This window comes from Petaurus breviceps, unplaced genomic scaffold (genome assembly GCF_028583685.1).
Source record: "Petaurus breviceps papuanus isolate PSGF00001 unplaced genomic scaffold, PetGlider_PUasm1.0 184, whole genome shotgun sequence".
Taxonomy (NCBI): domain Eukaryota; kingdom Metazoa; phylum Chordata; class Mammalia; order Diprotodontia; family Petauridae; genus Petaurus; species Petaurus breviceps.
This window is the reverse complement of record NW_027185793.1, coordinates 11,554,994-11,576,594: the sequence shown is the minus strand read 5'-3', so window position 1 is coordinate 11,576,594 and position 21,601 is coordinate 11,554,994. Positions and strand designations below refer to the sequence as shown.

The window sequence follows — 21,601 nt, the reverse complement described above, 5'->3', positions numbered from 1 at the left end:
TGGGAAGGAACACAGTCTTCAGGGAGATAATTAAGGATTTTACTCAGCAGGAGGTCATTGACATATTAAGTCGATTCACCCAAAGGATGGGAGAATCATTCATATCTTGGATGGTGAGAATCAGCTATGAAAATGCTAGAGGAGTATTGGTAGGTAGCAGGGGTTGCTTGAAATTTATAACGATTAGAATACTTTTGTACAGCAAATTTTTAGGAATCATCATATGCTAGGAGGTAGCAATATGACCAATCTGTTAGCTTTAGCAGCAGATGGATGCAATAGACAATATGCTATTGACTCTATGTGGCCTAGTGGAGAGAGACTCTGGTACTTGCTTAAAGACTATAAAAGAAAGTTAAAGGAAGAGGTAATGAAAACTGCTATAATGGTTGGAGATGTCGATATTTATCATAGTATGCCCTTATCAGGTTCTCACAGAAATATCATAGTGAAGACGGCTCCTCTTGCTTATAAGCACCTAATTCTGACTCTACTAATTGGGGAGATAGAGGACTCTCTCTCAGAGGTGCTGGATAAGATTTCACAGTTACTTAGCTTAGGGGAATAGGAAAAAGATAAATTTCCTCAAGAGAGGAGAGCAAATAGCCAGCAGATTCAAAGTCAGAATAGAATGCCTAGAAAACTAATGATGAAAAATGGACAACTACCTAAGAAAAAATATACAGTGGTAATTGTACTCATTCCTAAATACATCATTGGAATAGATATATTGAGAGGTATGACTCTAAATTTACCTGAGGGGAGATACCAATTTGCAGTAAGGAAGATGGAATTATACAGTTTTAGTGGGAAAAAAAAAATGGGCCCAATCACATTACCTGAACCTTCTGAAGTAATTAGGGTTAGTATACACATTGTTACAATAAGAACCCAGGTGAGATGACAGAAAATAAACTGGTTAGCTGACCCAGAAAGTATTATTTTCTAACTTTTTCCAGTAATAGCTGTGGAGGGTGGGAGTAATCTAAAGCTGTAAATAGCAAGGCATGATCAGTGAAACAAAAAGGGAATCAAATGTAGAATTTGTTCACCAAGAGATCAAGATAGACAAGGGAGGACAGTACAGTCAGTACATGGGATTATATCCTGTGAAAGAACTAAATCTTCAAGGAACTCAGTCTCTGTGAAGAAAATGAAGAGGGCTAAGTATTATAAGAGAAGGAAAGATGGATTGATAAAAGATTTTGCTGTAAAAATGTATTAATGATTTTTTTAACATAGACAAGCAATTTTTGTATACCATAAAATACAAAGTATTCAAAAAAGCCAAGATCTAGTTTCTACTAAAAGTTATGTAATGTTGGTTAGCAATGATTTCCTAAACGTAAAATTTTTTAAAGAAATTGGAAACATACAAGGATAAATAACACAACTGATTTTTCTCAGCTGTCCCACTGAATACAGTAGAGGCTATTTGATATGTAAGGAAATTATTTTGGGGGAACCAAAATCACAGAGTAGCAGGAAGAAATACAGCAAGCTCTCTATCAAAAGCCCTCCAAATAGTTTGACAAAATGTATCAGACTGAATCTTAACTGAGAAATTTAAGAAGAAAAAGTACATTGAATCATATGTCCAGCCCAGGATGAGATAGAATAAGACAGAAAATTCTGGGGACACTGAGAAAAAGGTTTAGCAATGCCAAGGGCCTATACACAAGAACAATATTAGGTTCCAAACTCAAAAATTTCTCAGGTCTCAGAAACAAGTGCCAACTGGCAGTTTTATCACCCACTATCTATTTCTGACTTACATATCTAGGAAAGACAAAGAAAGGAACTTTAGATTCAAAGATTTAGAAGGTGTCAAAGGTCCCCAGCAAGAAAAAAGTTCAGAAACAAGAAGCAGCAATGTGGTTTAACTTAAGAAGTAGTGTGAGGTCTCAGTTCCAGCTTCTAGCCCAAACTGAATCCTTCAGAGAAACAAGCAGTGCAGGAATGCCAGACCAAAGAGAAATCTACAGTTCTGTTATTCTGAATGAGTAGAACTTCCCATCCGATTAACAGTGGCTGCATCTACTCAGAATTCGTATTATTGTTCAGACCCAAATGCAGGTTAGGAACTTGCAGAGTTCTGATCAGATTGGGGCAGTCTGGGGACATGGAGACCTTGCAGGTCCCCAACCTAAGCTTTCCCTAAGAGCCTAGAATTATACTCTTAATTTCTACAGGAAAGCAACAACCTAGACCTTCTCTCGAGAAGTAAACATTGCCTGACTCTAATATAAAATCTGAAATCACAAAGTAGAAAAGGAGAATAAGGAAACACACATACCTACCTACACACCCATACACCCCCCACACACACACACAATCACATCATAAAAAAATATCATGGTGATAAGGATGCTCAAGACACAAACCAAGAAGAGAAAATGACCCCAAAATATCTACAGGTAAAACGTCACAGAAAAACACATTCTAGATACAAATTCAACTAGAATACCTAGAAGAAATGAAGCATGAGTTTTCAAAAGAATTTAAAATGCATTTATTTATAATTTGAATGCACACTGGAGGAAAAAAATAGAAACAAAATGAGAGCTATAAAAGAAAGAATTGCAAAGAGAATTAACAGCTTGGCACAAGAGGTATAAAACCTAGCCTAAGCAACAAACTATTGAAAATTAGAATGGAGCAAAGAAAGGCCACTGAGGCCATGAGAAAATAAGAAATATTAAGATAAAATCAAAGGGCTAAAAAAGGTAGGAGAAAATATAAGGTATCTATCTCATAGCAAAAATGACTGAACTAGGGGTGGAGCCCATACAGCAAAGCAGAGACAGCACTACAGTCAAGCTCACTCAACATTCCATTCCCTTCCAAACAACTTTAAAATAATGTCTCAAATAGAATTTGGTAGCAGCATGACCAGTAAAAGCTCTGGGTGAGACAATTTTATAACTTACAAGATCAGAAGAAGAGGTCTGTGGCACTAGGGTAAGGGCTGACTAGCACTCTACCCAGTAGCAACATCAGAGGTGAGCTTTGGAAGCAATGACAGCAGCAGTAATAGGAACTCTCGAGCCAAAAAGAAAGGAAGAAAGGAGCATTTTCAGTCCCAAGGCAGCAAAGACCATGAAGAGCAGTTGTGCTTTCAATTGCAAGAGATTAAGAGCCCTTCCTGGGAAAGAACCAGAGTACAGGCCAAGAAAGGAATAACCACAGCTCTCCACAGATCACACCAGCCTGGAAGCACTGAAAACTTCCAAATGGCAAGAATTAGCAGTAGGAAAAGAACTGAAGCTTGCAACACCTCACCCAGGAAAAGTGCCCAAATTTAACATCAAGTTAAAAGTCAAGAAATAGGCTGGGGGACAAAGCAAACAACAAAACAGAATGTGACAATAAAAAGCTACCATGGTGACAGGAAAGATCAAGACACAAACTAAGAAGAAACAATTTCAAAACACCAATACGCAAGGCCTCAAAGAAAATTGCAAACAGGAAACAAGCCCAAAAAGAATTCCAAAAATAGCTTTAAAATTTTTATTTTAGAGGAAGGAGGCAAGATGGCAGAGAAAAGACAGGGCCCTGCCTGAGTTCTCCCCCATTAAATAATGCCATAAAACAATTCTTGGAGCAGCGGAACCTACGAAAGGACAGGGTGGGTGAGGCCCTTTCAGGTCTATCACACCTGGGTAGAGCAGAGCAACGTCCAGCAAAGGCTGTACCAGCACAAACCCAGACCCAGCAAATCAGGAGCAGGCCTTGGGAGCCACTGAATCAGCAGTGGCAGGAGCTGCTTCCTGTGCTCTTGGTCAATAGATAATAAGGAGGTCGAACAACTGGTCAGAAGGAGATTCCAGGGGTCTCTGCTAACACTGAGGGAGAACTTTGTTGCTTTGCCCATACTTAGATCCAGGTCCCAGACCTGGATGGAAGTCCCACAGTGAGAAGGAGGACCAGCACACCAGGGACTGTCCTCACAGTTCCAGGGAAGAAGAGAGTGCTGGTGTTCACTCACACCCAGAGCACAGGCCAGAAGAGTAGTGTACACACCTCTCTTTAGATCCCTGGAAGAAGTGAAAACTTACAGGTCCTTAAAAGAATCTCTGAAAAAGGCCACACAAATCCCTAAAGTCTGGGAAAGGCCACTTCACCCACCTTGGAAGCAGAGCCCTACTTTAACAAAGAGTTAAAGATGATACATAAGCTCACTGAAGAAAGTAATTCTTTAAAAATTAGAATTGAACAAATGGAAGCTAATGACTTCATAAGAAATCAAGAAATAATAAAATAAAACTAAAAGAATTTAAAAATAGAAGACAACTCAATGGAAAAAACAACTGACCTGGAAAATAAATCCAAGAGAGATCATTTAAAAATCATCGGACTACCTGAAAGCCATGATCAAAAAAAAAAAGAGCCAAGACATAATCTTTCAAGAAATTATCAAGGAAAACTGCCCTGATATTCCAGAACCAGAGGATAAAATAGAAATTTAAAGAATCTACCAATAACATCCTGAAAGAAATTCCAAAATAAAAATTCACAAGAATATTATAGCTAAATTCTAGAGCTCCCAGGTCAAGAAGAAAACATTGCAAGCAGTCAGAAAGAAAGAATTCAAATATTAAGGAGCCACAGTAAGGATAACACAAGATTTAACAACTTCTATATTATAGGATTGGAAGGGTTGGAATATATTACGGTAAAGGAGCTAGGATTACAACCAAGAATCACCTACCCAGCAAAACTGAGTATAATCCAGGAGGAAAAAATGGACATTCAATGAAATGGAGGACTTTCAAGCATTCTTGATGAAAAGACCAGAGCTGAAGAGAAAATTTTACTTTCAAGCACAAGACTCAAGAGAAGCATAAAAAGGTAAATAGGAATGAGAAATCATAAGGGACTTGAACTGCTTACATTCCTACATGGAAAGAAGATACTTGTAACTAAAAAGAACTTTCTCATTATTACGGCAGTTAGAAGGAATATAAAGATACATACATAGACATATACACACACACACAGATATATGTACATACATACATAAATAGAGGGCACAGGTGTGAGTTAAATATGAAGGGATGATATATAAAAAATAAAATTAAGGGGTGAGAGAGGAATGTACTGGGAGAAAAGGAAAGGGAGAGGCCTAATAGGGTAAATTATCTCACATAAAAGAGCAAAGAAAACACTTTTACAGTAGAGGGGAAGGGGGGGGTTTTGAGGGGGAGTAAGTGAACATCACTCTCATCAAAATTGGCTCAAAGAGGGAATAACATACACACTCAATTGGGAACAGAAATCTAGCTTACCCTACAGGAAAGTAGGAGGGTAAGGGGAAGAGAAAGGGGGTGGGGGGGTGATAGAAGAGAGGGCAGATTGGGGGAGGGGGTGATCAGAAGCAAAAGGGGAGGGACAGGATGAAAGGAGAAAGAGAAAAGAATAAATGGGGGAGGGGCACATAAGATGGAGGGAAATACTGTTAGCAATAGCAACTGAAAAAAATTTTGAAACTAACTTCTGATTATGACTTCATTTCTCAAATACATAGAAAACTAGGTCAAATTTATAAAAATAAAAGCCATTCCCCAATTGATAATGATCAAAAGATCTGAACAGTTTTCAGATGAAGTTATCCAAGCTATCTATAGCCATAGGGGAAAATGCTCCAACTCATTATTGAGTGGAAAAATGCAAATTAAAACAATTTTATTAGATTGGCTAGTAGGACAAAAAAGGAAAATGGCAAATGGTGGAAGGGATGTGGGAAAAACAAGACATTAATGTACTGTTGGTACAGTTGTAACTTGATTCAACCATTCTGTAGAGCAATTTGGAACTATGATCAATGGGCTATAAAAACCATGCATGCCCTTTGACCTAGCAATACTACTACTACATCTGTATCTCAAGGGAGGGAAAAAATAAAAAGGAAAATAACTTATGTGTACAAAAGTATTAATATAGTTTTGCCGCCAGCTCTTTTCTGGTGGCAAAGAATTAGAAACTGAGAGGAATGCCCATCAACAGAGGAATGGCTGGACAAGTTGTGGTATGTAATTATGATGGAATACTACTGTGCTATAAGAAATGATGGGCAGGATGCTCTCAGAAAAATCTGTAAAGACTTACAAGGGCTAATGCAAAGTAAAATGTACTGTGTAAAAAGTAACAACAACACTATAAGATGATCGGCTATGAATGACTTAGGTATTCTCAGTAATACAATAATCCAAGACAACTCTGAAAGATTTAAGACAAAAATTGCTATCCAGCACATAAGAAAGAACTGATGGTACCTGAATACAAATTGAAGCATTTTTTTTTTACTTTCTTTAATTTTCTTATGGGTTTTTTTTTTTTAGCTTATATTTTCCTTCACAACATGACTAATATGGAAATGTTTTCAGGGTTACACATGTATGGAATTGCTTGCCTTTTCAATGGGGTGAGAGAGTGGGGAGGGAGGAAGGAAGAGAATTTGGAATTCAAAGTTTTAAAAATGAATGCTGAAAATTGTTTTTAACATGTAACTAGGGAAAAATAAAGTACAAAATAATATTTTTTTAATTTTTTATTTTAAAAATCAAGTTGGAGTGGTAGAGGAAAAGTTGGGAAAAGAAATGAGAGTGATGCAAGAAAATTATGGAAAGAAAATGAACAGTTTGGTAAAAGAGGCACAAAAAAATACTAAAAAAAAAAAAGAACACCTAAAGAAATAAAAACTAGTCAAATATAAAAGAGGTAGAGAACTTCATTGATAGAAAAGAACTTCTTAAAAAGTAGATCTGGCCAAGTGGAAAAAGAAGTAGAAAAGCTCACTGAAGAAAATAATTGTTAAAATTAGAATTGGGCAAATGAAGCTAATAACTTCATGAGACATCAAGAAACAATGAAACAAACTCAAAAGAATGAAAAAATAGAAGAAAATGTGAAATATCTTCTTGGAAAAATAACAGACTTGGAAAATATATAAAGGAGGGATAATTTAAAAACTACTAAACTACCTAAAAGCCATGATCAGAGAAAAAAAGCGTAGACAACATATTTCAAGAATTAATAAAGAAAAACCAGACCAGATATCCTAGAATGAGGGCAAAATGAAACTGAAAGAAAACACTGATCATCTCCTGAAAGAGATCCTAAAATGAAAACTTCCAGAAATACTATAGTCAAATTTCAAAATACATTAAGCAGCCAGAAAGGAAACAAATAAATATTATAGAGCCATAGTCAGGATCACACAATATTTAGCAGCTACAATGTTAAAGGAACAAATAACAGATTGGATTAGAAACCAGAATCCAATAATATGTTGTTTACAAGAAGCACAGACATACACAGTGTCAAAATAAGGGGATGTAGCAGAATCTATAACACTTTACTTGAGGTTTAAAAAAAAAAAGTAGGGGTAGTAATCATGGTCTCAAACAAAGCAAAAACTGAGACAAGCAGAGAAACTATACTTTTCTAAAAGTTATCATAGACAATCAAGTAATATCAATACTAAATATATGTGTCAAATGACAAAGCATCCAAATTCTTAAAAGAAATGTTAAATGACTTACAGGAGAAAATAAACAGTAGAACTGTAACAATTGGGGTCCTTAACTTTCCTCTCTAAGGACTAGAAAAATCTAACCACAAAATAACCAAAAAAGTGAATAAGATGAATAGGATTTACAAAACATTTGATATGATAGATCTATGGAAAAAAACTGAATGAAAATAGAAAGAAGTATGCCTGTTCTTCAGCTATACATGGTATCTTCAGAAAAACCAACCATGAATAAGGACATAAAAACCTCACAAACACAGAAAAGCAGAAGTGTTAAATACATCCTTTTCAGACCATAATGCAATAAAAATTACATTCAATAAAGGGTTGTGGAGGCATACATTAGAAACTGAATGGAAACTAAATAATCTAATCCTAAAGAATGAGTATATCAAAGAACAAATCATAGAAACATCAATAATTTCATTAAAGGACGGATAAGAATGAGAAAACATACCAAAATTTGTGAGATACAGCCAAAGTATTACTAAGAGAAAAATTTATATCTTTAAATATACACATTAATAAAAAAGGAAAGGAACAAATCAATGAACTGGGCATGCAACTAATAAACTAGAAAAATGACAAATTAAAAATCACTGACTGAACACCAAAATGGAAATTGTAAAAATCATAAGAGAGATTAATAAAACTGAAAGTAAAAAACCACCAAAATAATAAATAAATAAAACTAAGGCCTAGTTTTATGAAAGAAAAAAAGATAAATGAATTACTGGTCAATGTGATTTCAAAAAAGAAAGAAAATCAAATTACTAGCATCAAAAATAAAAAGGGTGAATGCACAACCAATGCAGATGAAATAAAAGCAATTATTAAGAGTTATTTTGCCTAATTATATGCCAATCTACATAGAATGAATATTTAATAAAGCATAAATTGCTCAGATTAACAGAAGAGGAAACAAAATACTTAAATACCCTATCTTAAATATCATAGAACAAGACATAAACGAACTCACTAGAAAAATATCCCCAGAACCAGATGGATTTACAAGTGAATTCCACCAAATATTTAAGGAACATTTAATCCCAATACCATATAAACTATTTGAAATGTATATATATGTGTGTGTGTGTGTGTGTGTGTGTGTGTGTATGTATATATATATATATATATATATATATACATACACATACACACATCATCCAGCTAATGGGGACGGATGAAGTGAGGGTTGTTTGAGAATGGGAGAGACATGGGTATGTATGTAGGCCTTAGGGAAGCAGCTAATAGACCAGGAAAGAACAGTGATGATAGAGGAGGCAATCTGCTGAAGAAAACAGGATATATGCTAAAGAAGTGGGGCTAGAGAAAAACTATCTATAATATAATATCCTCATTGAGGATATTCTTGAGGTGTGTATAGATTATCCCTTTAAGAATTTTATATAGGGGCAGCCAGGTGGCACAGTAAGAGCGCCAGCCCCAGAGTCAGGAGACCTGGGATTGAATCCGGGCTCAGATACTTAGCACCCACCCAGAAACACCTGGCCGTGTAACCTTGAGCAAGTTACTTAACCCCAATTGCTTTAAAAAAATATTATATAGATAAGAAAGAAGGCATATATAGGACAAAAGATTGGTCAATCTTCTCAACAGTAATAATAAAGTTCAAGAATTTTTTCAATGGCTTGGGCATCTTCCCCTTCTTCTTCACAGAGTTTTAAATCAATCCCTCAATGACCTCATAAATGTGTCATCTCTAGCATAGTTCTCCTCTATATAGTTTCAAATTACAAAGAAGACATCAACCTGAATTAGTTGGAATTTTATGATTCAGGAGATCCCTATTACAGTGAAATCAGAGGCCTGATTTTTAGTCCTCTAGGCCACATTCTATTTTAAAGTATTAATTCAATAATAAAATGAAAATCAAAAATCCAGATGTTTGGGCAGCTAGGCGGCACAGTGAGTAAAGAGGACCCGAGTTTGGTTCCCAGCCTCAGACAATTAACACCCACACAAAAAAACTAGCCATGTAACCTAGGGCAAGTTACTTAACCCCAACTGCCTTCCAAAATGCAAAAAAAAAAAAAAAAATCCAGAGGTTCTATACTATCCTCCTCTCTGGAATCCCTTGAGCAAGGGATTCCATCTTTCTTTCATCCCATCACTCATCATGCCAAGCTTTGTATCATTCCCCCATCTGCTACCTTTACTCCTACACACGTAATGATGAACAAAGCTGGAGAAATCAGTAAACTGTGCTGACTGGGTTCATTACAATTTAATGCTATGTAATCACAACTGGGCCTTAAATGTAACAGAGAAAATCCTTTCTATCTCCCTACTAAGTTTAGTCTCCCACTCAGAACAGTAATTTTTCCAAGTCTTTTCAATTTTCCTCAAAACTTTCCTGGTGGTCAAGATGGCAGAGTAGAAACAGGACTTCAGTGGGGCTCCAGCTCCCACTTTCTCCAATTCTATAAAAGGTGATTCCGAACAAACATTGGAGTTACAAAACCCACAAAAAGACACAGAGAAGCTAACCTCCTGCTGAGGACAGCCCAGCAGGGCGGCAGGAGGTGGCCAGCACAGCGCTCTGGGAGCAGGCTCCAAGCCAGAGGTCTTAGCCCCAGGGCGGCCTGACCAGCCTCCAGGTAATGGGACTTCAGATCACCAGCAGCTGTGGAGGTTTCCAGAATTATCAACCCATAGGTGCTAAGGACAAAGTGAGAGGTCAGTGCAGTGCAGACTTTGGGATCCAGTCCTTTGGGAGAGCAGTCAGCCTTTGCCCCTAGGGTGAGAAGCGGCTGTGCAGCCACCGCCACATGGCAGCTTCAGCTCCTGTTCTGCAGACTGTAGGAGGACCAAGTTACCAGTCTGAGTGGTAATCGCTATTACTTTAACCTGCTTGGATCTGGATTGTGGTCTAGGGTGGAGGTCCTGGGGTGTGTGACCAGCTTGCCAGAGCATGTGGAGGCTCAGAGAGAGCACCCAACTAATACCTTTGGCAGCTGAGAAAACCCCAGTGTTTGGGATGAAACTCCCCTGTCTGGTGGCAGAGTCCTACTGTAGCTAAAACCCCAAAAGTAAAGTAATTGAGGGGCAACAAAAGCAGCCAAAGGAAGCAAAGCAAACAGAGCAACCCAACATTAGACTCCTATTTTGGGGACAAAAAGGATCAAAGCATGGAACAGGAAGAAGACAGCGAAGTCAGAACTCCTACACCAAAAGCTTCCAAAAAAAATATGAGCTGGTTACAAGCCATAGAGGACCTTAAGAAGGATTTTGAAAGGCAAATAAGAGAAGTGGAGGAAAAATGGGGAAGAGAAATGAGAACAATGCAAGAAAATTACAAAATGAGAGTCAACAGCCTGACTGAGGAAAATAACACCTTAAAAAATAGACTAACTCAAATGGCTAAAAGAGGCTCAAAAAGGCAATGACAAGAAGAATGCCTCACAAAGCCAAATTGGCCAGATGGAAAAAGAATCTCAAAAGCTCACTGAATCATTCCTTCAGAATTAGATTGGAGCAAATGGAAGCTAGTAACTTTATGAGAAATCAACATACTATTAAACAAATCCAAACAAATAAAAAAAAGTAGAAGGCAATGTGAAAAATTCCACTGGAAAACCACTGACCTGGAAAATAGATCCAGGAGAGATAATTTAAAAAGTATTGGACTACCTAAAAGCCATAATCAAAAAAAGAACCTAGAAATTATCCTTCAAGAAATTCTCAAGGAAAACTGCTCTGATGTTTTAGAGCCAAAGGGCAAAATAGAGGTTGAAAGAATCCACCAATCACCTCTTGAAAAAGATCCTGAAAAGAAACTCCTAGGAATATTACAGCCAGGTTCTGGAATTCCCAGATCAAGGAGAAAACATTACAAGCAGCCAGGAAGAAACAATTTGAATATTGTGAAAACACAATCAGGATAACTCAGGATCTGGCAGCTTCTACACTGAGGGATCAAAGGGCTTGGAATATGATATTCCAGAGGGCAAAGGAGCTGGGATTAAAACCAAGAATCACCTACCCAACAAAACTGAGTATCACGTTTCAAGGGAAAATATGGTCATTCAGTGGAATAGAGACTTTCAAGCATTCTTGATGAAAAAACCAGAGTTGAATAGAAAATCTGACATTCAGATACAAGAAGCAAGAGAAGCATGAGAAGGTAAACAGGGAAAAGAAATCATAAGGAACTTATCAAAGTTGAACTATTTATATCCCTACATGGAAAAACAATAATTATAACTTATGAAACTTTTCTCAGTATGAGAATAGTTGAAGGGAATAGAAATGTGTGTGTATACACACACACACACACACACACACACACACACAAACACATATACATATATATGTCTTTATAGGAGGGTATGTGGCCGTATGAATATATATGTGAATGTGTGTATATATGTGTACAGGCATACATAGAGGGCATAGGACCAATTTAATAAGAAGGGATGATACTTAAAAGGTGAAATTAAGAGGTGAGAGAGGAATATAATGAAAGGAGAGGAGGAGAGACAAAATGGGGTAACTATCTCATATTGAAGAGGCAAGGAGAAATGTTCACAATGGAGGGGAAGAGCAGGAAGGCCAAAGGGAATGGGTCAATCTTATTCCCATTGAATTTGGCTCGGGAAGGGAATGAAATACACACTAAATAGGGTATCTCACCCTCCAGGAGAATAGGGGGGAAGGGGATGAGAGGGGGGATGATGGAAGGGAGGGCAGCCTGGGAGGGAGGGAAATTGGAAGCACCCACTTTTGAAAAGGGACAGGATCAAAACAGAGAATGGAACAAGTGGGAGGTGGGATAGGAGGGAGGGAAATATACCGTAGTTAGTCTTTTACAATATGTCCACTATGGAAATGTTTTGCATAGCTACACCTGTACAACCTATATTGAATTGCTTATCTTCCCACTAAGGGTGGGTGACAAGGGAAGAAAAGAACGAATCTGGAATTCAAACCTTTAAAATCAAATGTTTAAAAAAATATACATATATACTATTATTAATATTATTTTACATGTAACTGGGAAATAAGATATACAGGCACTGGGGCACAGAGATCCACTGTGACCTACTGGAAAGTTGGAGGGCGTATGGGAGAAGATATGGGAGAGAACAGATTGGAGGAGGGGATATCCAGTGGGATCACTATTTTGGGGTGGTGGGTAGGGGGAAAAACAGGGAGAAAATTTGCAACTCAAAATCTGGCGGAAATTAATGATGTAAACTAGAAGTTAATAAAAAAAAAAAAAAGAAAAAACTTTCCTGGCTCCTCCTCCCCTCACTCTTCCAGTTGAGAACTTTGCTTTATATTTTGTTGAAAAATATTGAGGTCATTTGCTGAAAGCTCCCTCTTTTCCCTTCTTCCTCAAATAGTATCATTCAGATGCCTTCTCTACTATCTTAATCAATCAATAAACATTTATTAAGCAACTACTATGTGCCAGACATAGTGCTAAAGTGCTAGGGATACAAAAGGAAGCAAAAGGCAGTTCCTGCCCTCAAAGGGCTGAAGAAGGAAAGGGCAAACCACTCAAGGATCGTTGCCAAGAAAATTCCAAACAGGGTCACGAAAAGTCTGATACCAAAAAACAAAAACAAACAAAACCAAAACCTAATCAAATGGGGAAGACAAGCAAATAAATATACAGAAACAAGTTACATACAGCATAAATAGAAAATAAATAGAGGGAAGGGACTAGAATTAGTAGGAGCTGAGAAGACTTCCTATAAAAAAATGGGATTTCAGCTGAGAATTAAAGGAAGCCAGGAAGTCAACAGATGAAGTTCCAGGTATGGGAGACAAAGAAAGAAAAAGAAAAAGCTCAGAACCAAGAGATGGAGGGCATTGTTCATAAAATAGCCAGGCTGCCATTGTCACTGGATCAGAGTACAAGGCAGGGAGTAAGAAGACTAGAAAGGTAGCACAGGGATAGGTTATGAAGATCTTTCTATGCCAAACAGAGAATATTATATCTGATCCTAGAGGTGACAGGGAGCTACTGAAGTTTATTGATCAGTGGAGTGACATGGTCCTAGATTTATGGCCTATGCAAAGTGGCCCAGTGGAATTCCAAGTGACCGTACAGGATGAATATGCAAACTGGAGTTTATGGCAAAAAAAAACTAAGTCAAAATGTACCCATAGGATTTTGGTCTAGGAAACTCCCTTCATCTGGAGTTGAATATACCCCTTTTGAAAAGCAGTTGTTAGCTGCAAAATGGGCCTTGGCAGAGACTGAACAATCAACATTGGGCCATGAAATAATATTAAAGGCGGGAATCCCAATTATGACCTGGGTAATGAGTACCCCAGCTTCCCACAGAATTGGACATGCACAAGAGGTTAGCATAGATAAATAGAAATGGTACATTCAAAACAGATCTAAAACAGGCTAAAGTAGAGTTTCTGTTTTACATGAATCTATAGCATATGGACAAGATAATACTGTAATACTTGTTTATTCAAGAAAAGATGATTACCAAATTGTGCCCTTAACTCATATATTTCAATGAATAGGGCTATGATAGGTTGATGGATACCAGAAACACAGCTGACTCTATACCCTGCTTCTAGTTATTATCTCCTTATTCTTTTTGGTCTTTTTTTTGTTTGTTTAACCTCTTTGTTAGATTTGTCTCTTCTAGGTTTAGCGCCCTCCACTTGAAGATAACTAACTGCTTAAACTGGATGTTACCCTCTGTCTGAGACCATGATGTGTCACTCCTGTACCTGACATTGACCAAGTTCTGGATAATGTATAAGGAACTGACCCCTCAAATGGGACCTCTTGAGGTAGAGACAGCTCCACATCCAATCTCAGCAGGAAGTAGTTTTAGAAGATGAGACCTTGGGGCGGCTAGGTGGTGCAGTGAATAGAGCACCAACCCTGGAGTCAGGAGGACCTTAGTTCAAATCCGACCTCAGATACTTACACACACAAAACTATCCGTGTGACCTTGGGTAAGTCACTTAACCCCATCTACCCTCCAAGAAAAAAAAAGGGAGAAAAAAAAAGATGAGACCTTTACCCCTTAGCCCAGGGGATTTTAGGTCCCATTCCTTTGAAAGGGAAATGATGTGGTACTTTGCTCAAGCCCCCACCCTAAGATACTGTTTTATGTGTTTATCTTGTGTGATCTTTCTATATTGTTATGGAAGTTATGTTGATGCAAGTTACCCTAAAGTCCCATCTATCTATTTAATAGACATGAAAGATCTTAGGGCCGAATATAATGTTAATGGCATAGAAAGATGTTCCCCATCCATTAATAGGCCTATGTGACCTGCTTTGAGTCACACGGGGCTTTGATATAGCCTGAGTCACATGGAGTTAAGAGTGGGAGAAATTCCATTAGCTAATGAAATTTTATTTGAAATAGAATGTTGGGGAAAGAGACAGTGCAGTGTGTGAGAGGCAAAGCAGCAGACAGAAGCAGAGAGTAACCTAGCGCTGAGAGAAAAAATCAGCTTGAGTTAGAGGAGAGAGGAACTAGTCTAAGGAAACTTGTCTGTAGGGAAGCCTAACAAATAAGAATGCTGAAGATGTCAGTCAGTGCCCCCTGGAGAGATGATCAATACCTTATTAAATATTACCTCTCAGTATTCTAATCGAAATAAATACTTTGGTTTTGCATTTAATGAAGAGAGCATAGCATATTTTGTGAATTTACCCTGGAAATGTCTGCACAGTCATAGCAGCTGCTATGGGTATCACACTGGCATTACACTTGTCCTCCAGCAACAAAGTCCTAGGTAGCATATTTCATCTCTTCTGTTTTAGGAGATATCTAGAATCTGCCTACTGTTGGAGTGGACCTTTTGATGCCACTAACTTTTTGCAAACAAGTTGGGGCTGACATGGGTTCAAGCTATAAAAAAGGTTTTAAAGAACGGAAGAGATTTCTGAATGACTTACTGGAAAAGCTTTGTCTAGAATGCTGGCCAATTGGTCATGGGACACAGGGTAAAGAGTAGACTTAGATTTTGTGTGAGATTTCCATAGCCAAAACAAAGATGAGAAGTGTCCAAACTGAAATTATTGTGAAAAGGAATTTTTCAAGCCTTTTTGGCCTCCATCCTAAGAGGTCCCTTCACATTCTGTCTTCCCTGAGGTTCAAAGTGGGAGTAAATGGAAAGTCACCTTGCCTTTCCCCCTGTTTCTGAGTAGTAACACCTAATAAGAAGTGGTTCACATATCTACTGGTTTCCTCCCAAAAATCCAGTAAGGAAAAGCAGTATATCCCCATTTTTCAGATAATGGAAAAAATTATAGATTTAGAATCAGAGGACAACAGTTAAAATCTAACTCTGCTACTTACTACCTGTGGGCAAATTCTTTCCCTTCATTAATTTACCTGTAAAACAGAATAAGATAGCAGAATGAATTAGAAACCAGAATCCATCAACATGCTGTTTATAATTTATAAATGTATAAAAATAAGAGCCATTTCCCATTGATAAATGGTCAAAATAAGAACTTTCAGAAGAATAAATCAAAGGTATCTATAGTCAATATGAAAAAATTATCTAAATCACTACAGATTAGAGAGAAATGTAAATTAAAACTCTGAGGTGCTACCTCACACCTATCAGAGTAGTTAACATGACAGAAAAGGAAAATGACAAATACCTAAGGGTGTGGGAAAAAAGAAAAATAGGGACACTAAGGCATGGTTGATGGAGTTGTAAACTGTTCTAATCATTCTGGAGAACAATTTGAAACTATGACCAAAGCATTATCAAATTTTGCATACACTTCAATACCACACAAAATCCATATCCCAAAAAAGAGCAAAGGAAAAGGAAAAAGACATGTATGTACAAAAAATATTCATAGCAGCTCTTTTGGTGATGGCAAAGAATTGGAAATGGAGGAGATATCCATCAATCAGGGAACTGCTGAACTAATTGCAGTATATGATTATAATGGAAAACTACTCTGCCATAAGACAAGCAGGACGGTTTCAGAAAAAACTGAGAAGACTCACATGAACTGAGCAGAATCAGGACAATACTATATACAGTAATAGCAATACTGTAACGACAATCAACTATGAAAGCCTTAGCTACTCTGATCAATACAATGATCTAAGACAATTCTGACTCATAATAAAAAATGATATTCACCTCCAAAGAGAGAACTGATAAACTCTGAATATAAACTGTAATGCCAAGCAAAGGCAACTTCCCAAAGGTTCAAAATACCAGCATAGCTGCTCTCCATTTTATTCAGTGACAAATTAAGAACAGAGAAAATCAAAATACACCATAATTCAAAATATAGCATTCACCAAGTGTAATTCAATAATTTCTAAGTACTTATCCACCCCTGGGAAGTACATTCATTTAGTCAATCACAAAGTCCCTCTTCCAAGTACTACTCCACCCCTTGACAGTACTTTCATTTAGTGACTCCCAAAGATCCTCTTCGCAAAGGCAGATTAGTTTCCAATCATAAACAATGTACATTCATTTGGTCAGTCCCAGAGCACATAAAAGTCAAAAGTTTCCCACCCCTAGATCACAAGTGAAAAGGCCATCTACCCCAGAGTTACAACAAGCTTAAGCACAGCATTTAATACCCAAAGAGAGGTCTTTTCTTCATCTTGATTCGAGGCAAGTTCTCGGCAATCTCTGTTCCTGGGGAGACAAAGCTTAGCAAGGCCACAAGATACATTGCCAGTGCCCTCATTAATTTACTCTCTGTCTGCAGAACAGTCCTAGGAGCCCTGAAAACATTAGCAAAACCGTCTTCCAGGATTTCTGTAAACATACAACAAGAAAATCCTTCTTCAGGGCTTCTGAACCAACAGCAAGGTTCCAGAACCTCTGCAACAACAGCACAGTCCTTCACCAGTGGTCGAATCCGGCAAAACAACACCAAAACAGACAGACAAAGTACCAAGCATCACAGCCATGTCTCTTCAGTCCTTGGCATCTCTCAAAAGTCCTGGGAAGCTCAAACTGGCCCTCAGGAATCCTCTCTCTCTCACTCTGCCTCCACGATGCTGCTTCCAAAAAATTTTTCTGCCTCTCTCTCTCTGCTTGTGCCTCTCTAAATCCACGCCACCAGCTCCTCCCAGTTCAGCCCTCTCTTTTCACATCAACAAGTCCATCCCACAAGTGGGATTCACAAGCTCTGGGTTTTAACACTCAACCAAGCCAACACAGGGGATCTTTAAATTCCATTACTATTACATAAACTGAAGCATAATTTTTTTCACTTTATTTTTTTTTTTGCAACATGGCTAATATGGAGATGTGTTTTGCATTATTTCATACACATAAATGATATAATGATTGCCTTCTCAATGGGCAGGGGAGTGAATTGCCTTCTCAATGGGTGAGGGGAAAGAGAATTTGGAACTGAAAAAAATTTTTAAATGAATGTTGAAAATAAATAAATTAGAAATCTAAAAAATTATTTTCTTTCCTTGGATCTGTTTTTTTAAATGTATAAAATTAGAGGGCTGGAATAAATTATTTCTGTGGTCCATTCCAGTTCTAAATCTATTAGTATTCCTTCACACTTAGAGAGCTTAAGCATGGACATAACTTACATCATTACTTACATATATGCATGTGACTATCAAGTTTAAGGCTCTATGATCTCTTCCACTTTGTCTCTTTCACTTCCACACTTCTTGCTCTGCCTTTAGTATTTCTCTACTTTGAAATCTACCCAGAAATCATTTCAATATACTAACTTGTTAAAAAAAAAAATCCGTTATCAATTTCCCTACCAACCGTTACCCACTTTTCCTTTCCTACTTTCAAAAACACTAAAAAAAACTTAGTCATCTTCCAATCCTCTCTCCTTACCCATTCATGTCCACTCCATTTCTAGTACAGGAAGTAAATACATGTCTATTATACTGATAAAACACATTGGATATTTAGATAGCTGTGTTCTTGGACATTATTCATATTTTTATGTATGCTTGTATTTGTCCTACGTCTTATTTAAACTTAAACAGATAAATTTCTCAAGGACAGTAACAGTTTCCTGCTTCTTTTGTAACACCTCACCACACCTAGTAGAACCCTCTCTATACACAGTGAGAATTTAATAAATAATAATGATGGTTTCATATAGGAATGAATGTAACATATAACAGATTAAAGAAAAAATCAGCTCACTGGATTTGTGATTTTAATTCAGATTTCCGATTTCTTATTTATAAATTTGACTAGAGTCAATGAAGCAAAGATAACAATGAATGTGTAGTTCTTTATTTAGACTCTAGCATCCTTAGACAATTTTTAGGAAAGAATCCACTGAGAATAAGTTTATTGTGAACAGCAGTCTGCTAAAATACACAATCTTTAAATGAGGTGCTAAGTGTTCAGTCAACCTGAACTACTTGCTATTCCCTGAACTTACACATTTGCACATCCTGTCTCTCAGACATCCTCACTAGCCCTTACTGAAGCTGAATTGTTTGCCTTTCCATAGACTTGAAAGATAATTTATTCCTTACTCTTCTAATTTATTTATGATGTGACCCTTTTAAATATACATCATGTATACATCTATAACTTATGACTAACTGACTGGGGTGTTGATCTATACCTAATTTCTGCCAGACTGCTATCCAGTTTTCCTACCAGTTTCTGTAAGATAGTGAGTTCTTCCCCTAGTAAGTAAGGTCTTTGGGCTTTTCAGTGAACACCGTGCTACCGGTGTTCTTTCCTTCTGAATATTATACATCAAATCTGTTCCGGTGATTGAACTTAATTCCAACATATAAACTATATAGCATAATGGATCCCATCAAATTCCTTCAATTCATAAAGAGATGGTCATGATATACAAACTAGGAAAAGTTTAAGCAGAAAAAGAAAACTATAGACCAATATCCCTAATGAATATCAGTGCAAAAGTTTTAAATAAAATACTAGCAATGAGGCTAAAACAACATATAAAGATCATACACTATGACCGGTATCAGTTTCTATCAGGAGTGTAGGGGTTGGGTTAGTACCAGGAAAACTATAAATTTAATTAAACATATTAAAAACAAAATCAACAAAAACCATGTGATTGTATCAATAGACACAGAAAAAAGGTTTTCACAAAATATGACATCCCTTTTTGTTTAAAAAACACACAAACTAGAAAACATAGGAATAAACAGACCTTTCCTTAAAATGATAAATTGTATTCATCTAAAACCAAGTGGTACCATTAGACGTCATAGAGATTTATTCTAATTTATTTGTTTACTGGTTTATTCTCATCTAAAGATTAATATCTTTTCTAGTAAAATCAGGGACAGAACAATAATGTCTACTGTCACCTCTTCTTTTTGGCACAGTACTAAAAAATGTTAACTATAACAATAAGACAAAAAAAAAGAAATTTAAAGAATAAGCATAAAGAAAAAACAAAATCATCACTTTTTGCAAATGACATATTGGTATATTTAAAGAACCCTAAAGAATCAACTAAAAAATTAGTAACAATAACTTCAATAAATAACATAAATAACAATAATAATAATTTTTTATTAGGTCTTTATGTCTTGACAGATAATCAGTTTTTATAAAGATGGTATATGTAGCCTGGCAATACACAAATTGATTTATATTCCCTTTCAGCAATTACTAGATACCCCTTTCTGATTTTTCTAAAGTTCTGTTCAGGTCCTTAACTTCTTTCTTGTTTAGCCTTTAGTTAGATTTGTCTAAATCTGAAATGGATACACTAAGATTCTCCCACTACAATAGTTTAATTATTTCTCCCTCTAATTTGACTAACTTTTCTTTTAAGTATTTAGATACTATGTTATTAGGTGAGGTATTGATATTGATTTTGTTATCTATGATGTCCTTCTTTAAACAGAATATAATTTCCCTGTTTATCTCTTCTTATCAATTTTATATTTACTGTACTCTTATCTGAAATAATACAGCTACCTTGGCTTTTTTGAATTCAGCTAAAAGATAAGAGATTTTTTCCTAGCCTACAAAGTAAAAATAAGTATCACCAAAAAAGCAATGAAAAGGTATGTGGGGGATATAAGCAGGCTATAACATATAACCAATGAAAAATTCCAACAATGAGGAGTAAAGGATGTCATCAAGGAATCATATAACATGAAGAGAAGAAGGGCCAGTCAAGTAGCAAGACCAAAGGATTACTCCACTGGTATACTCATGATGTGAAGAAAAAATAAGGCTACTAGCATATTGATTAGAATTTTTGGCAAGATAAGAACAGAAGTCTAACAGGATAGGCAAGGACTGATGGGTTTCAATTTGCATTACTGAAGGGAACTTCCATTAGATAACAGATATATTTGGATACCTGAGTGAGTATAGTATAAGAAAAAGGCAGGGAATTCTAGATAGAAGACAAAATTTAGATTTGATTTTTAGTCCCAATTCTAACATTTGACCTTGGTCAAGAAATTTGACATATCTGAGCCTGATTTCTCATATGTTAAATGACTTGCCTTGCTTACAAGATTAATGTGTCAATAATAATAATAATAATATTAACAGCTGACATTAATACAGTCCTTTAAGGTTTACATAGTGCTCAACATGTATTATTTCATGTAAGCTTTCCATAACCCCAGAAATAAGTTACTACAAGTTATTACTGTTCTCATATCACAGATGAGAAAGTCTAGTCTCACAGAGGTTATTTTCCCATGGTCATGCAGGTCATATAGATACTAAATGTTGGATGTGTGCTTTGAACCAAAGTTTCTCTTGACTCTAAATCCGGAGTCTTTGCTGTCACCAATAAAGGGTAAAAATACATCGTGTTATTGCTGCTTTTATTTGTCATTGTTGTAACTGACAATGTCATAATAATGATGTTAGTGAAAGGATTATTTCACAGTCATACAGTAGGAATAAGCATGATATGGAACTTTAAAAACAGGAATAAAAAAATGTCATTAGAAATTCCTGAGTGAAAAAGATGTATTGGTGAATTCCTGTTTCCCAAAAATAAGAATTAGTTTTCCCTAAAGGACAACAAAGCACTCCTACCTTTCCCTTGAAACAGCTTTCTGGTCACCTAAGGGGCTTAAAAAGACTCACCCAAATATAGTTGGG

At 36.6% G+C, this 21,601-nt stretch overlaps 1 protein-coding gene across 11 annotated transcripts in view; it reads right to left on the bottom strand.

Annotated features, from left to right (window-relative positions):
- Window positions 1-21,601, bottom strand: part of FER (FER tyrosine kinase) — a 288,611-nt gene that overhangs the window by 246,067 nt on the left and 20,943 nt on the right. The window lies entirely within an intron of this gene.